This window comes from Ambystoma mexicanum, chromosome 13 (assembly GCF_040938575.1).
Source record: "Ambystoma mexicanum isolate Mex_15411 chromosome 13, UKY_AmexF1_1, whole genome shotgun sequence".
NCBI lineage: Eukaryota > Metazoa > Chordata > Amphibia > Caudata > Ambystomatidae > Ambystoma > Ambystoma mexicanum.
Window position 1 is genome coordinate 209,179,318 of NC_090938.1, and position 17,709 is coordinate 209,197,026.

The following is a 17,709-nucleotide window of genomic DNA, read 5'->3' on the forward strand; positions in this document are numbered from 1 at the left end:
AAGCCTGCGTCTCTGTGGCATCTAACAATTCAGCCAAACTCTTTAAAATCTGCAAGGACCTGGCCAATCCTGCTGCAGTCTCTACCTCTCCTGTCCCTTCCCAGGCCCTCTGCACGGCTTTGGCTTCTCATTTCATCTATAAAACTCAGGACATCCTGTCCTCCCTCTTACTCTCCCCCTTCCCCCTCTATTCCATGCTCTTCCTAGGGCCCTTCTTCGGCCACCTCTCCTCCCTCCTTCTCTGCCTTTCCCATGTTCTCCCCAGACGAGGTTTCTAGATCTGATCTATGAAAGTCTCATCAAAACAGGTTCATCCCTGTTCCTCCAAAACCATCAAGGACCACATTGACACCCTGGCTCTTGCTCCGGCCGACTTCTGCAACCATTCCCTCGCCACTGGAGTCTTCCCTTTCCCCCTGAAGCACTCCCTTGTGCACCCTCCTATTACGAAACCCTCTGCCGACCCGTCCTTCCCAGCTAACTATCACCCAATCTCCATCACTCCCTTCCTGGGCAAACTCCTGGAAGAGCTGGCCATCCCCCAGCTTAATCTTCACACTGAATCTGTTGGTTGTCTTCATGACCATCCGTCTGGATTCAGAGCTGCCAGAAGCACGGAAAGTGCTCTCCTGAACATCCATGAAGACCTGCTCTCAAACCTTGATTCCAACAACCCATGTGTCCTCATTTTACTTGATCTCTCTTCTGTCTTTGACACGGTCAACCATGCCATCCTGCTCTCCATGATAACCTGGGTATCACCAGTCAGGCCGTGGCGTGGCTGACCTCTTTCCTCTCTAACCGACCCTCCCAGGTCCAACTTAGGGGGCCTTCCTCTCCTCTAGCTCTATCTCTACCTATGGTGTCCCCCAGGGGTCTAACCTCTCTCCCTGGCTGTTCAACAAATACCTGCCACTTCTTGCCCACTGCATTGCCACTCTCTGCCCCAACTTTCAGTGCTATGCGGATGACAGCTCATTTTTAGGCTACCTTCGGCCACCTCTTCTACGTCTCTCTTCTCTGACTGTCTGTCTGCTCTCCAGGAGTTGTGTGCTGCCTTTGATCTCTGCCTTAATGCCAGTAAGACTGATATTCTCCTCATCTGCACACCTGCTCCCTCCTTTCCTGTCTCTCTCTGGCCGGCCTCTCTTAGCCCTCTTCATGCTCCCACCTGCGAGGCAAAAAACCTTGGGGTCATCTTCGACTCCACACTCTCCTTCGCTCCTCACATCTCTGACGTCTCTAAGAAGTCACACTAGCAGCTGCACCTCCTCAGAGGTATTCTTCCTTTCCTCTCCTTCCCCCAGAAGCTCACTGTCTCCAGAGCTCTGGTTCTCTCTAGGCTAGATTATTGCAACAGCCTCTTTCTAAATCTGCCTGCTTCTACTCTTCGCCCTCTGCAACTCATCCAGAACAGGACTGCGAGACTTGTCCTTGGCCTATCTCGCATCTCTCCAGGACTGAAATCTCTGCACTGGCTCTCAGTAGTTGCGAGGAGTAAGTTCAAAACCCTCATTATTGTCCACAAGACCTTCTGGGGCCTACAGCCTCAATACCTTAAACTATCTCTTCCTAAATATCTTCCTTCTTGAGCTCTTCGCTCATCCGCCTCCAAATCCCTCAGGTTCAGTCGCTCCTCCAAGCAACGAGTTGGTGGTAGATCTCTTTCTTCGGCTGGGGCCTCCCTCTGGAACAGCCTTCCTGCCTCCCTGAAACTTGAGGAGAACCATCTCGGTTCCAGAAGCACCTCAAAACCTTCCTTTTTGCTTCTGCTTTCTCTCCTGCTCTCCCCTGCTGAACTCCTGGCTGAAACTGTACTGGTCACCTGGCCACCCTCTGATCTATGGCCCAGGTCCCCTCCTCTGCCAGTTACACAACTGCACTGCCTCCCTGGTAACCCCCGCACTTGGGGACTGTTTTCTGTATCCCTACAGTCCCCCATCTGAACTTGACATCTGTTTTCTGCACTTACCCTTGCGCTTGCCACAAGCTGGTTCTACTTCTCTTATTGTTTTATTTATTATATTACCCCTTGTACTGCACTTTCCCCACCCCCCTCCACTCCGCACTTTTCCTCTTCCCCCTTCCCCTGCACTTGGGCGATCTGAATGACACTTGGCCTAGTAGGATCGCTGTCTCTGTCTTCCCTCTGTTCCCCCTCCCTTGCTGCGTCGCGCCTTAAAACACTTGTGTATAGGCGCGTTATAAATGCCATATCATATCATTGACTGGTGATGGTCGAGGCTCCTCAGAGCACAGTTGTTTTACAGGGCAAAAATTTACTTCAAAGGCTTTGACCTCTAATAGGTTTTGTGAACCAGGTCACAATCATATCTGTGAAAGAACAAGATGAAAGTTAAGGGGCTTCCACAGAACCTTTGAGAATTCATCTTTCTCCAAACAATGAGTGTTTCGCTACCCAGGAGGAAAAAATCCTGAAATTGTATCCACGGCAGACCTCCAATGAGGACCAAGGTCAACTGCCGGATAACTCAGAAAACAGAATAAGCAGTTCAGCTCCACTGCTAGGAAAAGGAGAACTCATATTCTTCACTATTCAACTTAATGAAGTGGTTCTGTCCAAAGTTTACTTAAATTAAGAAAGATGTTTTTTTAGCGGAAAATTACTGAAAATGACAAAGGGATCAAAAAAATACCCACATTTAATATGATTGATTAATGGGAATCTGGACTTGATGTGATGCATTCAAAACACATGGTTGACAGCAGGTGCATGTTGGAGATCCAAATTGAAAATAAAAAGTTAAATCAACACTGTTGGGTCTACCGGTGGGCAAAATTGATGAATTCCCCTCTGCGTGATGATTGGGGAATTCGGGCTAAATTAGTCTGTTCTGTTCATTTTGCATGTGTAGCGGAATTGACAGTTTGTGGCCTTTTCCTGCCCACAAGTTATTTTTTCAAAAATGTGTGTTTAGAAAAAAATATTTTTGGGTGTTTCACTGCCATACATTTATTTTCCCCAAAATGTTGTTTTTGTGTGTGTTTCGCACCCACCAACAATTTAATTTCTGGGAAAAAAACACAATTTCTGCAACAAAAAATGTGGCAGAAAAGGTAGAAATGCACACAGCCGGCAGAATTTACTTGTTTTCGAATTTTACCAATCACGTTTGTCTGCAGGAATTTTGCCTACCCCTAGTTGGGTTTTGAGAGATGTGATTTCTGATTACTAAATCATCAATGACATGCTACATCGATTCACAATTATTTTGGATCTTATTAATAACAAAGTTTGGTCCGGAAACGGGGGAAACCCGATGGGCTTCAATCTAGAAAAGACATTTTAGTCAGCCCTATTGGCACAGCAGCGCAAAGTAGTAGAAAGAAAGAAGCTGAAGCAGGAGCTGGAAGGTCTGCAAGAAGCAGGAGAAGCAGAGCACGAGGCTGGCAGTTCACTTGGGAGTGTGACACAGAAAAGAGGAAGAGCAGATTTCACCTGCAGGCTCTGAGTTGGTCCTGTGCTCACAAACTGTGTTTGGCTGTGGCAGCATTGGAAGAGGCTGGAAGAAACGGGCATTCTTTCCAGGTGCGCCTAATTGCTGTGAATGCAGAGCTGTAGTCGTGCTTCACCCAAGACCTGTAGCAAGCCAAGGGAAGCTGGAGAGTAGAAGACTCTCTTTGATGAGGCTGTATCAGAGACACTCGTGTAGCAGAGGTGTGTGGGTCCCAAGAGTGCATGTAGCAGTAGCAGTAGAAGAAGCCAAGCTGGGAAGGAGAGGCAGCCGCTGTGATTGTGGAGTCGGTAAAAGGAAGCTCCGTACTCCAAATCATCAAGAATCCCTTGCCGGTAACAAACAAGCTTTTTTTATACTTGCGCGCACATAAAAGCGAGTAAAAGTTGTTCGCTGAAGTGGGAAGTCATTCTTTCAAAGGAATTGTATCACACAGGTATATTAACAAAGCTTAAGTGCCCATGTGTAGAGAAAGCATCTCTTATCCCCATTGTTAGATGTACCTTGTTGCAGAGCGGCCGTGTGTCTCTTGTTAAAAAAGAGAACGTTGCCAGTAAACCTAATGAAGCCAAACTTGACTTTTCTGCAATATTACAAGTGTATTTAACTTCAAAAGAAGTCACACAACAAAACGTGTTTCCAGATTGCCTTGAAAGCGTAATGCTGACCAAAAGCTGTGAACGCTTATGCTTCTGAAGTGGAATTTAAAATCAGAACTAAATCACGTACACCTAATTTCGTTTCCATTAAGAAACTTGCTACTTGTAATATACCGAACATTGTTGTAGACGTTGTAGAAATGTCTGAAGCTGAATCAAGAACAAGTATTACCCAAGCCAGTAGACCAAACCCTTTTAAAGTGAAACCAGCTAATTTAAGAACTAAACATTACTACTTTAAAGACGCTGAACCTGTTGTAACCCCCAAGTCCTCGGATACAAGGGTCACAAGGTTGTCCAAGGCTGAAAGAGTGGCACAACAGCCTATGGGCAACTACTGAAGGCAATAGACATATGAAGCTGGGGAAGGGAGCTGGGTACTTGTTAAAGGAAACTTAATAACATCTGTAGAGCTGAAACTGTTTGAGTCTAGAAGAAACAATCTGGATGCTAAAGACAGATTTTCTGGTAGCCTCAAGACAGAAAGGTGAAAAGGCTGCCCTCTCTTGCCATGCAAGAGAGTGGAGTGCCTTGCCCACCTGTAGAGGTCGAAGAGGCTTGTGGCAGTTGCCTAAAATTATAAGCAGCATTAGCAGCAAAACTGTGGTTGTCGATACCTTTGTCAGAACTGTATCAGTTGTGTGTAGTAAAAGCAGAAATCAACTGTGGAGCAAGGGGCCCTGCTCTCACAGTATCGCTGACAGAAGGGAGTTGCTAGAGAAGGAGCAAACCCTAAGCAGAAGCATCCTGACAACTGTACTTAAAGACACCACAGAAGTTGAAAGAAGAAGAGTTGTTGTTAAGCAGAAATTGTACTTTTGTCTTCAACTGTACCCATTCTTTCCTGTAAGGAGGTTATCCAGGAATACCATTGTTGTTGTTCTTTTCTTTGTGGAACTTGGAAAGGAAATCTTTTCATCAGGCAAAGATGGAACAGTTACCAGTGGAATTTTATTTGTGTGAACTTTTGTCTCCCTTGAACGTTTCAAGGCTTGATTTAAGACCTTTATTTCCTTGGAAGAAATTGACGATGTGACATTCCTGTGGAGCAAGATCTGCCCAGGACAAGTAAAAGCCATCCAGGTTACTGGTTGTTTGGTAACCTTTTATTTATGTTTTTTTCTGTGTTGCTTTGAATGTTTGTGTTGTTTAATGTGAGGGTTAGTTGTGTGTATGCTAGGATGCCCCTTAGATCCTAGACTAGGTAGGGAATCACCTGGTAGAGTAGGTTTAGTAAAAGTTTATTTTCTAATTTTGTTTAAAATAAAATTCACACTTTGAGAAAACTAAACACAGTTGTGAGTCTCACATTACTGACCCCTCGCACCCCAGCTCCTACAATATTTGCAGAGTTACCGGCTAAGAAAAGGGAATGTCAATAACTCAAGGACTACCTACCGTATTCTTTCTATGCAGGGTTTCCCTTTAGAAATCAGATATGGTCAAAACAGAGTCCAATGATACAAGAAGTAGCTGATCTACATGATTGTGTTCAACACAATTGTGTACAAGATGAAGAGCTAAAAACCACTAATGGAGACCACCCCGGGACGTGGACCAAGATGGCTGTGTAAAGACCGACCTCTGCCGAATGGTGCCTGAGTAGAGCTTGCAGATTGTTCCCCCCCAATCGCTTTGAGAGCTGCTTGGAGGGAAAAGCCTGCAGAGGTCAGAGAGAGCAGAGGGGGAGAGTGCCTTTTCATCTCCTGTATCGGCCGGGGACCATCCGGGCCGCACGATGAAGCCGGTGCAGCTGACAACTTGAGGCCGCAGCGGGGCCTGGTGGCCGAGGAGGAGGCGGTGCTCCAATACCCAGCTGCGGCCCCAGATCAAAAGAGTGTGCTGTGGGGGTGTGGAAGCCATGCAGCATCAGTGAGTTGTCGGCTGGGTGAGGGGTACGGCAGCCGACAGAGCCACAGGCTGCCTGCAGCAGATTGAGGGATACAGCAGCAGACAGAGCCGTGGGCTGCCTGCAGCAGAGTGAGGGATACAGCAGCCGATGGTGCCGAAGGCTGCCCGCAGCATAGTGAGGGATATAGCAGCCGTCAGAGCCGGGGGCCGCCCGCAGAGACACGAGGAACACTGGAGTGAGTCCCGGGCGCGGGCCTAAGAGACTTTGCTGTGAGCTGGAATCCCGTAGGTGAAAGGCAGCCCGGCCGAGTGCCCTCGGGGGCCTATGGTGGCACCAGGGAGGTGGCAGAGGGTGCCTCACTTGGGGGGTGGCTGCATACCCTCACAGAGCGCACCATGAGAGGGAGCAGGGAGGAGACCCGACAAGTGGTCAGCACCAGCAGGGAGTCCGCGTCTGGAGAGATAGAGTAACTGCTTGGTGGAGGTCGCTCAGGTTCCTGGGCAATTAAGCATCTGTCCCGCAAAGTGACAGTGGGAGGCACTGGCAAGTTCTGGTAGCAGTGCAAAGGGCTTGATCGCAGGGGCTCCTCATCGGCTCTATGGCATACTGCCACGTTGAGGGCACCTGACCGGGGTACAGGCAAGGGAGAACTACGCCGACAGGGCACATTGAGCCTGCAGTGGAGCCATTTTGAAGAGGCCCACAGAGACTTTGTACGGCCACACACAGAATGGGCCTGAGCTCCGTGAAGGGGGGAGTTGAGATGCAGGATGGGTCTTGGCCCTGGCCAACCTGGAGAAGGAAGAGATCACAGGACTCCAGTCACTGAAACGCTACCAGAGAATGCCAGCGATGGACCACGGAGGGGTGCAGAGCGGGAAGGACGCCATTGTGGAGAGGGGTGCTGCAATGCCTCTTTCTAGGGATGACCTTAAGGAGAACTTCCAGGAAATTAAGGCTCTCCAGAATGACATTCAGGCGTCGATCTGTGCACTGAGGGGTAAAGTTGACAAGCTGGAGGACAAAACAGAGGGTATGGAGAATAATCACATGCAGGTCGACCTACGTCATATGAAATTTGTCACAAGTCTCTCTCCTTCTCACCTGTTTTTGTTGTTTGCTTGAGACCTACTTTGGTGACTTCTTTTGCACGCTCCGGGATTTGTATAAACCTGTGTGCTGGTCTTCGGATTCCAGCGTGAGGATGACAATCCAACTCCAGGATACGTTCAGATGTCCAGGACGGAGACCAGGAAGGAGCAATGTCTGAGCTCGGAGACACGGAACGCCGTGACCCGAGCGTGGGCGAGAATCCAGGAAGTTAGAAGGTAAGTTTTGAGGAAAGGAAGGAAGGAAGGGGGATTCAAGGAACCGGGAAACAGGATTCAGAAGAAAGCCCCAAGCGAACTCCGGCATCACACGTCCAACTACAGCAAGCGGTAGCGTTGAGACTTGCAGAGCCGCGGGGGCGTGTCTGTTTAGTAGAACGCAGAGCGTGGAGCGCAAGGACTGGCAAGCAGCGTTCCGTATCAGGCGGCCATGTTGGAAGGATTACGGCATTCAATCCCCTATGGGTCAGGGACCACGAAGTCCAGAAAGGACATAGGCGACAGTCATGACAGTGTGCCTCCTCTGAAGCCCAGGTCCTCCGGGTTTGCCTGGATGGATAAGATGGTATCTTCGAATCAGCCTGGGGGCATTCATGTTTGACACGGGTTTGCCAAGTGCACTCACTTGGAGGATAACCTTTCCACTCAACCAAATATTGTAATTGACCACGTCGGTACCTAGAGTCACAGATTCTGGAGACCTCATATTCGAGTTGGTCATTGACAATCACTGGGGTAGATCTTGGAGCAGTTCAAGAGGGCTGAACATATGGTTTTAACAGAGAGGTGTGGAAGACTGGATGGATCCTTTTCCATGATTCTGGTAGTCGGAGTCGAAAGGCCACTGGATTGACGATTTCTTTTATAGAAAAGGGCCCGTAATACCTGGGAGCCAATTTATTTGGTCGTAGTGACGGGGAAGGAGTTTCGAGGATAACCAGACTTTATCGCCTACTGAATAGGAAGGCCCAGGTCTTCTTTTGGGGTCAGCATAATGTTTAACGTCTCTTCAGGCCTTTTCTAGGTGTTCCTTTGCTTCTTTGTGCACATTAATTAGTGTTTCAATCCAGGAATCAACCGCAGGAACTTGGGTAGGGTGTGGAAGAATGGACGGTAGGACTGAAGAATGAAATCCTTGACTACAGAAGAAAGGACAGGTTTTGATAGCAGAATGATCCGAATTGTTGTATGCAAATTCGGCCACAAGTATTAAGAGTGACCAATCATTCTGGACCTTGGTGGCAAAGCAACGAAGATACTGTTCCAGGGTTTGGTTTACTCGTTCAGTGGCTCCATTGGTCTGTAGGTGATAACCCGAAGACAAGGCACGTTGGATTCCCAGTATACGACATAACTGTTTCCAGAACTGTTACGCTCTCCTGGTTCCCATGGGGGCGTCGACCGGAACTGGGCCGCTGTTGTTTCCACCAGCGTGACGTGTAGCGCCGAGATGACTGACTGGACTGGCCCGCTCAGCCTAGTTTTTCTGGCTTGCAAGAATATTCTTCTGCAAAGGAGAAGAGGAATTAACCACCCGTGGAATTGAGTGTCAACCCACCTTCCCCACTCCTGTTGTCTTCCCACAGATCACTCTTGATGTCCCCTCCTTAGTCTCACCTGATGGTTTGGAAGGATGAGCTCTCCATCCTGCGTCGACCGCAGGGGCGCGTTGATGACCAGTTACTTCACTGGCGTAGAGGAATTGGTGAGTTCCAGTATTGACTCTAAAGTCCAATTGTTCATAAGTGTTCAAATGTCTGATCTTCACTCTGTCCGATTCCTTGCAGGTTGCCGATTAATCCACTCGAAGATTTCCAAATGGCACTTGGTAAGATTCAGGTAGTCTATTGTGGTTTTCCCCTTAGGGGCCGGGGTACGGCGATGAAGAAGAGTTGACTGCGCCGACCCGAGTTTAGGTGAGTACCTCCCGTGGTAAATCATGTAAGTCCTTGGGGGTAGCTTGTATAGCCTTAGAGAGTCCCCTTGCTCACCTTGCTATCTTTGTCTCCTTAGGTGTCGGAGGGCGGCCGCGAGATGGAGAGAGCGTGATGGAATGCTGAAGTACCGCCAAGCAGGTGAGTTCAGCGCGGCACCGTAGGAATGCGAAGTGATGCTTCAAAGACTTCTGTCTTTCAGTTCCGTGGCGAAATGGATCAGGATTCAGGTAAGGATTAAAGTTAAAACTCCTGTTCTAACCTTTATCCTTCTTTTCTTCTTGTTTCAGGAGTCCCAGGAATGAAGCGGGTGTGGCTGAAGACTGGAGCTGCTGAAAATACGGTGAGCGTTACGCTGCAGCAAGCAGAATAACGCAAAGCACGTGTGGCTGTCCGGGCGTTGTTTAAATAGCCTTGGAAGAAGATCCAGGTAAGTATTCTTCCACAGCCCCACCCAAGTAATAAAATAGTCCCTTCAGTAAAATAGTCCCTCCTAAGCCTCATTTGGCTTGAGTCTTCATGCAGCATGGTCTGCCTCAGGTGAGTATGCAGCATGGTCTGCTTCAGGTAAGTTATCAATAATGAGCCTGGCGCCAGGACTGACTTTATCTTTATGAGCCTGGCGCCATAGGCGCCAGGACTGCACCCAAACAGCCCCTAACTGGGGCTTTTGGGCATGCTCCAAGTGGCATGATGCCTGCTTCCGGGGCTGCTGGGCCTGGTCTGGTCTTCCGGGGGCAGGCAACATGACAGCACTCCCCCTCAAGGCCCCTCCTAAAGTCGTTCTCCCCCTTGGCCGTGGTTTGTCTGGAAATTCCCGATGGAACCTCTTCACTAAACGAGGTGCATGCACGTGGTCACTAGGTTCCCAAGACCTTTCCTGCGGACCATAACCTTTCCAGTCAATTAGGTAAAAGAGTTTTGATCTCACTCATTTGGAGTCCAAAATATTCTTGACTTCGAACTCGGGCTCCCCTTCTATGAGGATAGGTTCAGGTGGGGTGGTTAGCCTAGTTCCTGGTTGCACTGGCTTCAAAAGAGACACGTGGAAGACGGGATGGATTCGCATATGAGCAGGTAGGTCCAACTTGAAGGCCAATGGGTTAATAATTGTCTTGACAGAAAAAGGTCCCAAATACCTGGGGTTAAAGGTCCGAGTCCCCTTGAGTGGTAAGTGCTTAGTGGCTAACCATACTTGGTCCCCTATTTGGTATTGAGGAGCTTCACTTCTGTGCTGATCCGCATCCTTTTTGTATTTTTCCTTAGCCTTTTGCAAATGGATGGTTGCTTCTTTAAAGGCTTGTGTAATAACAGCGTGGAGATGGTCCACTGCGGGCATCTCTAAATGCTGGGGTGAGTCCAAATCCGAGGTTCGAGGATGGTGCCCATAAATGGTAAAAAAAGGACTTTGTCCAGTTCCTGAGTGTACAGAATTATTGTACGCATACTCTGCGATCCACTGAATGTCTTTCCAATTCCCCTCAGACTGATGTAGCATACAACGGAGGTACTGTTCAAGAGTCTGGTTGGTCCTCTCCGTTTGACCGTCGGTCTGAGGGTGGTGAGTGGTCGGGAGCCTAACATCAATTTGTGCCAGTTGGCAGCATTTCCTCCAAAAATGTGAAATGAATTGACTGCCCTGATCTGAAATTAACACTGAAGGAAAGCCATGCAGGCGGACAACATTTTCAAGGAATTCCTTGGCCAGGATTGAAGCTGAAGATATCCCTTTTAAAGGAATGAAGTGGGCCATTTTAGAAAAAAGATCTACAATAACTAGAATGGTATTGTAACCTTGGTACGGGGGTAAATCCGTGATGAAGTCTAATGACAAGGTATGCCAAAGGGGTAGGTGGTATGTCTAATGGTTGCAATAATCCAGCAGGTTTTTTCTTTTGCCCTTTATTTTGTGCGCAAATGCCACAAGACATGACAAATGACTTAACATCCTTTCGCCAAGTGGGCCACCAAAATTGCTTCCTAATTTTAGCTTCGGTTTTTGCAATACCCGGATGCCCTTCTATTAAGGTGTCATGGTAATGGGAAATGACAAGTTCCTGTAGTTCCTTTTGCGGTAAAAATAGCCGGCCTTGGTAATAAGGTAAATCATCGATGACAGAGTACTCTGGACCTTTCTTTGCCCAGTCCTGTAGGGCAACGGAATCAAAGAGTTGGTGGATCTTGTTTTGAATGTCCTCCAGTGTCTGTATGGATGTCAGGCCAAGGATTCTCTGTTCCGGAATTATGGGTACGGGTTCTAAAGTTATTTCTGCTTCTCCCATTCCAATCCGGGACAAGGCGTCTGCTTTACCATTCTTACAACCTGGTCGATAGGTTATTACAAAATCAAACTCGGCGAAGAACAATGCCCAACGGAGTTGGCGCGAAGATTGGGCTTTGGCTGTCTTTAGGTATTGTAAGTTGCGGTGATCGATGATGACCGTGATGGTATGTCTGGCACCCAGTAAATAGTGCCGCCAAGCCTTGAAGGCGGACTTGATGGCCAGCAGCTCCTTGTCGGTTATGGCATAGTTTAATTCGGGGGCTGAACATTTTCTTGACCAAAACGCCACTGGGTGAAGCTGGTTAGTTTCGGGATCCTTTTGGGAAAGGACTGCTCCCATGGCTGAACTGGATGCGTCTGTTTCCACTATGTAGGGAAGCTCGGGGCGCGGTGTCTTAATATGGGAGCAGATGTGAATTTAGCTTTTACCTCTTGGAAGGCGTTCTCGGCTTCCTCTGTCCACACAAAGCGTTTGTTTTTTCGCAATAGCGTTGTAATGGGATGTACGATGTGCGAGAAGTCCGGGATAAACCTGCGGTAGAAATTGGCAAAGCCAAGCATGCTTTGAACTCCTTTGATTGAACTTGGCGAAGGCCAATTAAGAATGGCATCCACTTTTCGTGTATCCATCCGGATTCCTCTCGGGGTCAGAATAAATCCAAGGAATTCCACTTCCGTAGTGTGGAAGATGCACTTTTCCAGTTTAGCATATAATTTATGCTTGCGTAACTTCTCTTGGACTGCTCGGACGTGTTTTACATGCTCAGATTCTGATAAAGAGTATACTAAGATGTCGTCGATGTAAACGACCACACAAACGTCGATAAGCTCTCGGAGGACATCGTTCATGAAGAACTGGAAGGCTGCTGGTGCATTGCATAGTCCGAAGGGCATCACCTGGTACTCAAATAGGCCGTACTTGGTGCGAAAAGCAGTCTTCCATTCGTCACCCTCTTTGACACTTACCAGATTATATGCCCCCCGAAGGTCTAGTTTCGTGTATATACAAGCGTCCTTCACCTGGTCTAGTAGTTCTGGGATCAAAGGTAGTGGGTATCGATTCTTGATGGTTATCTGATTCAGTGCGCGGTAGTCTATACATGTTCTAAGGTCGCCTTCCTTTTTCGGTACGAAGAACAAAGCTGAAGATGCAGGGGACTTAGACGGGCGAATGAAGCCATTAGCAAGGTACTGGTCTAGGTACTGGCGCAAATGGAGATTTTCGGGTTCCGTAAGGGCATAGATTCTGCTGCAAGGTGGTTGTGCTCCAGGTACAAGATCTATTTGATAATCATACGATCTGTGAAGTGGTAAGGTGTTTGCCTGTTCCTTTTGGAAGACATCCTGAAAGTCTTGGTATTCAACAGGTAATTGTATGACTACTGGAATTACTGGGGACAGGACTGAGTTTTGAGTTTTCCTTGGGTAGCAGGTGTGAGCACATTCTGGGAAGGTTAGTCTCTTCTCTCGCCAATCAATACAGGGATTATGTTTTTCCAACCAAGGTATCCCCAGTATCAGCTGAAACTGTGGGGCCTTGATTAAGTCAAACATCATAGCCTCTCGATGCCCATCTTGACTCTGCAATGTCATCTCTGCAGTGGAATGAGTTACGGGTCCAGAGGCAATTTCCGTTCCATCTACAGTGGTGACAACATCGGCCGTGGTCTTGCGGGTGAGAGATAGATTCATCCTGGTAGCCAATTCCCAGTCCGCGTGCATGCGTGATGGCTGCTCTGGATCTACAAGGACCATGGGTATGGTGAAATGCGAGGTCAGAGTGTCCTTCTTTAAGCTCGGCAAGCGGACCTCTACGCTTGCCGGGCGTGGTCGTTTCCCGAGTCAGATTTCACATGATTTTCGTCTGCTGCTCCTATAACTTTCTTGGGTGGTTTTACAGGGCAGTTCCGAAGAAAATGACCAGTAGTTCCGCAATATAAACATAATTGCAGTTGCCGTCTTCTATCTCTCTCCTTTTGGGTTAAGGGTCCTTTAACTCCCCCGATTTGCATAGGTTCTGAGACAACTACTCCCTTGGAGCTTACGTGGGTTTTAACCAACACCCTGTTCTCAAACTTGGTTCGGTCAGTCTTCCTGGTTTGAAGTCTGTGATCGGGCTGGACCACTAGATCTATATATTCAGCACAGTCTTGAGGCGGGTTCACGATTTGGGCCAAAACATCTTTGAGTTCTCCCCGAAGTCCTCGATGGAATAATGTGATTCGCTTGGCTTCAGGCCATTCGGTTTCCACTACTAATCTATTGAAAGTTGCAATGTAAGATAAAAGATCCTGCTTACCTTGACGTAGGGATAAAAGTTCGTTGTCCAAAGCCTGTCCTCGGGAGTGTCGGGCGAATAGTCTTTCCATGCTTGTTCGAAAACCCTGGAAATTTCGAAGAATCGGGTCATCCTGATTAACTAGTGGAATGGACCAATCCGCCGCACTGCCGCTGAGATATGACAGTACAAAGGTTACCTTGGCCTGATCGTTTGGGAAAGCTCCAGGTCTACATAAAAAGTGCAAGCGGCATTGATTCATGAATGTTGCAAACCCTTTTGGGTCTCCGGCAAAGCGTTCAGGCGGAGCCAAAGGAACAGCTCCAGGTAAATTTATCTGCACCGGGTTACTCGATGGTACAGGAGCTGGACTTGCCCCAAGTCCTGGTAGAGGTGTTTGTCCAGCCTGGCTCTGTAATAGTTGTCTGGCCAACTCATCAGTTCGTTCTTTTGACACTATCAGTTCCCTCCTGAGGGCATTGGTTTCTTGGCGGGCGGAATGCACTTGGGCCCTTAATTCCCCTAATAATTGGGCCAACTGATCAGTTTCTGAGGTCTCCATGACGCCCAGGTGGGTATTTGTGGGTAGGCTTCGCGTTCTGTTACGCTCACCTGGTTCCCATGGGGGCGTCGACCGGAACTGGGCCGCTGTTGTTTCCACCAGCGTGACGTGTAGCGCCGAGATGACTGACTGGACTGGCCCGCTCAGCCTAGTTTGTCTGGCTCGCAAGAATATTCTTCTGCAAAGGTGAAGAGGAATTAACCACCCGTGGAATTGAGTGTCAACCCACCTTCCCCACTCCCGTTGTCTTCCCACATTTCACTCTTGACGTCCCCTCCTTAGTCCCACCTGATGGTTTGGAAGGATGAGCTCTCCATCCTGCGTCGACCGCAGGGGCGCGTTGATGACCAGTTACTTCACTGGTGTAGAGGAATTGGTGAGTTCCAGTATTGACTCTAAAGTCCAATTGTTCATAAGAGTTCAAATGTCTGATCTTCACTCTGTCCGATTCCTTGCAGGTTGCCGATTAATCCACTCGAAGATTTCCAAATGGCACTTGGTAAGATTCAGGTAGTCTATTGTGGTTTTCCCCTTAGGGGCCGGGGTACGGCTATGAAGCAGAGTTGACTGCGCCGACCCGAGATGAGGTGAGTACCTCCCGTGGTAAATCAGGTAAGTCCTTGGGGGTAGCTTGTATAGCCTTAGAGAGTCCCCTTGCTCACCTTGCTGTCTTTGTCTCCTTAGGTGTCGGAGGGCGGCCACGAGATGGAGAGAGCGTGATAGAATGCTGAAGTACCGCCAAGCAGGTGAGTTCAGCGCAGTGCCGTAGGAATGCGAAGCGATGCTTCAAAGACTTCTGTCTTTCAGTTCAGTGGCGAAATGGATCAGGATGATTCAGGTAAGGATTAAAGTTAAAACTCCTGTTCTAACCTTTATCCTTCTTTTCTTCTTGTTTCAGGAGTCCCAGGACTGAAGCGGGCGTGGCTGAAGACTGGAGCTGCTAAAAACAAGGTGAGCGTTACGCTGCAGCAAGCAGAATAACGCGAAGCACGTGTGGCTGTCCGGGCGTGGTTTAAATAGCCTTGGAAGAAGATCCAGGTAAGTATTCTTCCACAGCCCCACCCAAGTAATAAAATAGTCCCTTCAGTAAAATAGTCCCTCCTAAGCCTCATTTGGCTTGAGTCTTCATGCAGCATGGTCTGCCTCAGGTGAGTATGCAGCATGGTCTGCTTCAGGTAAGTTATCAATAATGAGCCTGCCGCCCATGGCGCCAGGACTGACTTTATCTTTATGAGCCTGGCGCCATAGGCGCAAGGACTGCACCCAAACAGCCCCTAACTGGGGCTTTTGGGCATGCTCCAAGTGGCATGATGCCTGTTTCCGGGGGTGCTGGGCCTGGTCTGGTCTTCCGGGGGCAGGCATCACGACAAGAACTGGGATATGTACTGGGGTCCTCGGTCAGAAATGATCTTGGAAAGTAGCCCATGAAGCCGGAATATGTGTTCCAGGAAAATTCCAGCAAGTTCAGATGAGGATGGCAGTTTGTATAAAGGTGCAAAATGAGCCATATGAGTGAACAAATCAATGGTAACCATTATAGTTGTGTAGCCCCTGGAAGAGGGTAGTTCCACGATAAAATCTGTGGCAATGATTTCCCAGGGTCTTGTTGGTATTGCTGGTTGGAGCAGGAGACCCGCTGGTCTTTTGTTATCATGTTTGTTCTGATTGCAGAATGCACATGTCTGGATATGGATCTTGATATCATCCTTCATCTTTGGCCACCAAAACTGTCTTTGTATTAGATGGAGAGTGCTGGTGATGCCACGATGTCCTGAATGGAAGGTATCATGGCATAGGCTTGTGATCTTTTGTCTCAGTCCAGGAGTGGGAATGACCAAGCGATTGTCCTTGAACAGGTTTTGAGATTCCATCGATTATTTCTCTTAAACTCCTTCCAAGGTTCAGAGGACTGGGTTTGAATTCGAATATCCTCCAGGAGGGTAATTGCTTGGGCAACAAATATTGTGTAGGGAAACATCTTAGGAAAAGTCCGATCTTCAAGGGGTTCATAATCAGGACGTCTGGATAAGGCATCGGCTATAATGTTATGTGTTCCAGGGACATGATGGATTTGAAATTGGTATGGGAAAAAAAGAAGGCCCAACGGGCTTGACGACTGTTTCTACATTCTAGGGATTGCAGGACTTGAAGATTCCGATGGTCCGGGCGGACTTGTACCGGGTGTTTGGCTCCCAAAAGAAGATGACGCCAATCAGTGAAGGCTTGACGGATGGCTAGCAATTCCTTTTCCAGGACGGAATAATGAATTTCACTGGGGGTCAAGGTGCGAGAGAGATAGGCGATGGGGTGTTCTAACTTGTCGCCAAGTTCCTGTTTCAGGACTGCCCCAATGGTGTAGTTGGAGGCATCAGTTTCGACAAGAAAAGGTCGATCAATGTCGGGTTGAGCTAGGATGGGATTGTGTGTGAACTCCGACTTCAACCGCAGGACCGCCGAATCTTGGACTGAGGTCCACCGAAAGGGGGTATCTTTCTTTAACAATGTAACAATAGGATGCACAATCTCAGAAAATGCTGGTATAAATTTCCGGTAGAAGTTAGCAAGCCATAGGAAGGATTGAATTTGTTTTACTGTGGTTGGAACAGGCCAGGATAGAATGGAATCAACCTTTGAGGGGCCCATTCCAATTCCTTTTGGGCTAAGAACAAATCTGAGATAGTGAACAGTTGATACATGGAAAAGACACTTTTCAGGTTTAGCCAGGAGCTTATGTTCACGTAGACGTTGTACGACTGTCTTTACGTGCTCTTCATGTTTCAGGTGGTCCTTGGAGTATATCAGTATGTCGTCCAGATATACAATGAAGAAGAGGAACAGCATATCAGAAAACACCCGATCCATAAAAAAAGTTGGAAGATTAATGGGGCATTAGCAAGTCCAAAGGGCATAACCAAGTATTCAAAGTGGCCAAAGAGTGTTCTAAAGGCTGTTTTCCATTCGTCACCTTCCTTTATACGAATAAGATGGTAGGCATCCCTGAGATCTAATTTTGTGAAGACGTCTGCACCTCTGACTGCTTCCAGGATGTCGAGATGAGAGGCAATGGGTAACGATCCTTGAGAGTACACTGGTTAAGGCCACGGTAATCTAGGCATGGCCTAAGCTCCTTGGAATCCTTCTTGGAGATGAAAAATAGAGAAGCGCCCGCCGGGGACTTGGATGGTCGTATAGTTCCATTTTCCAAGTTGGTATCCAGGTATTCCCAAAGGGCCCTTTTTTCGGGTTCTGACAAAATAAACATTCTCCCGAAAGGGGTTACTGCTGAAGGTCCAGTATTGATGGCACAATCCTCAGGTCTGTGTGGTGGAAGAGCTTGAACAATGGCTGTCGAGAATACATCTGTGTAAGCCTGATAGGCCCTGGGAATCCGGATGATGTTAGAAACAGTGACTGGTATTTGCTGAGTTTCTTGAGAGTCTTCAGAGGACCCTGGTAAGGTATCTATGGATAAGCAGTGGGACATACAATGTTCAGAACCAAGAAACAAGGAGCCTGCTGCCCAATTGATGTAGGGGTTATACTTCTGTAACCAGG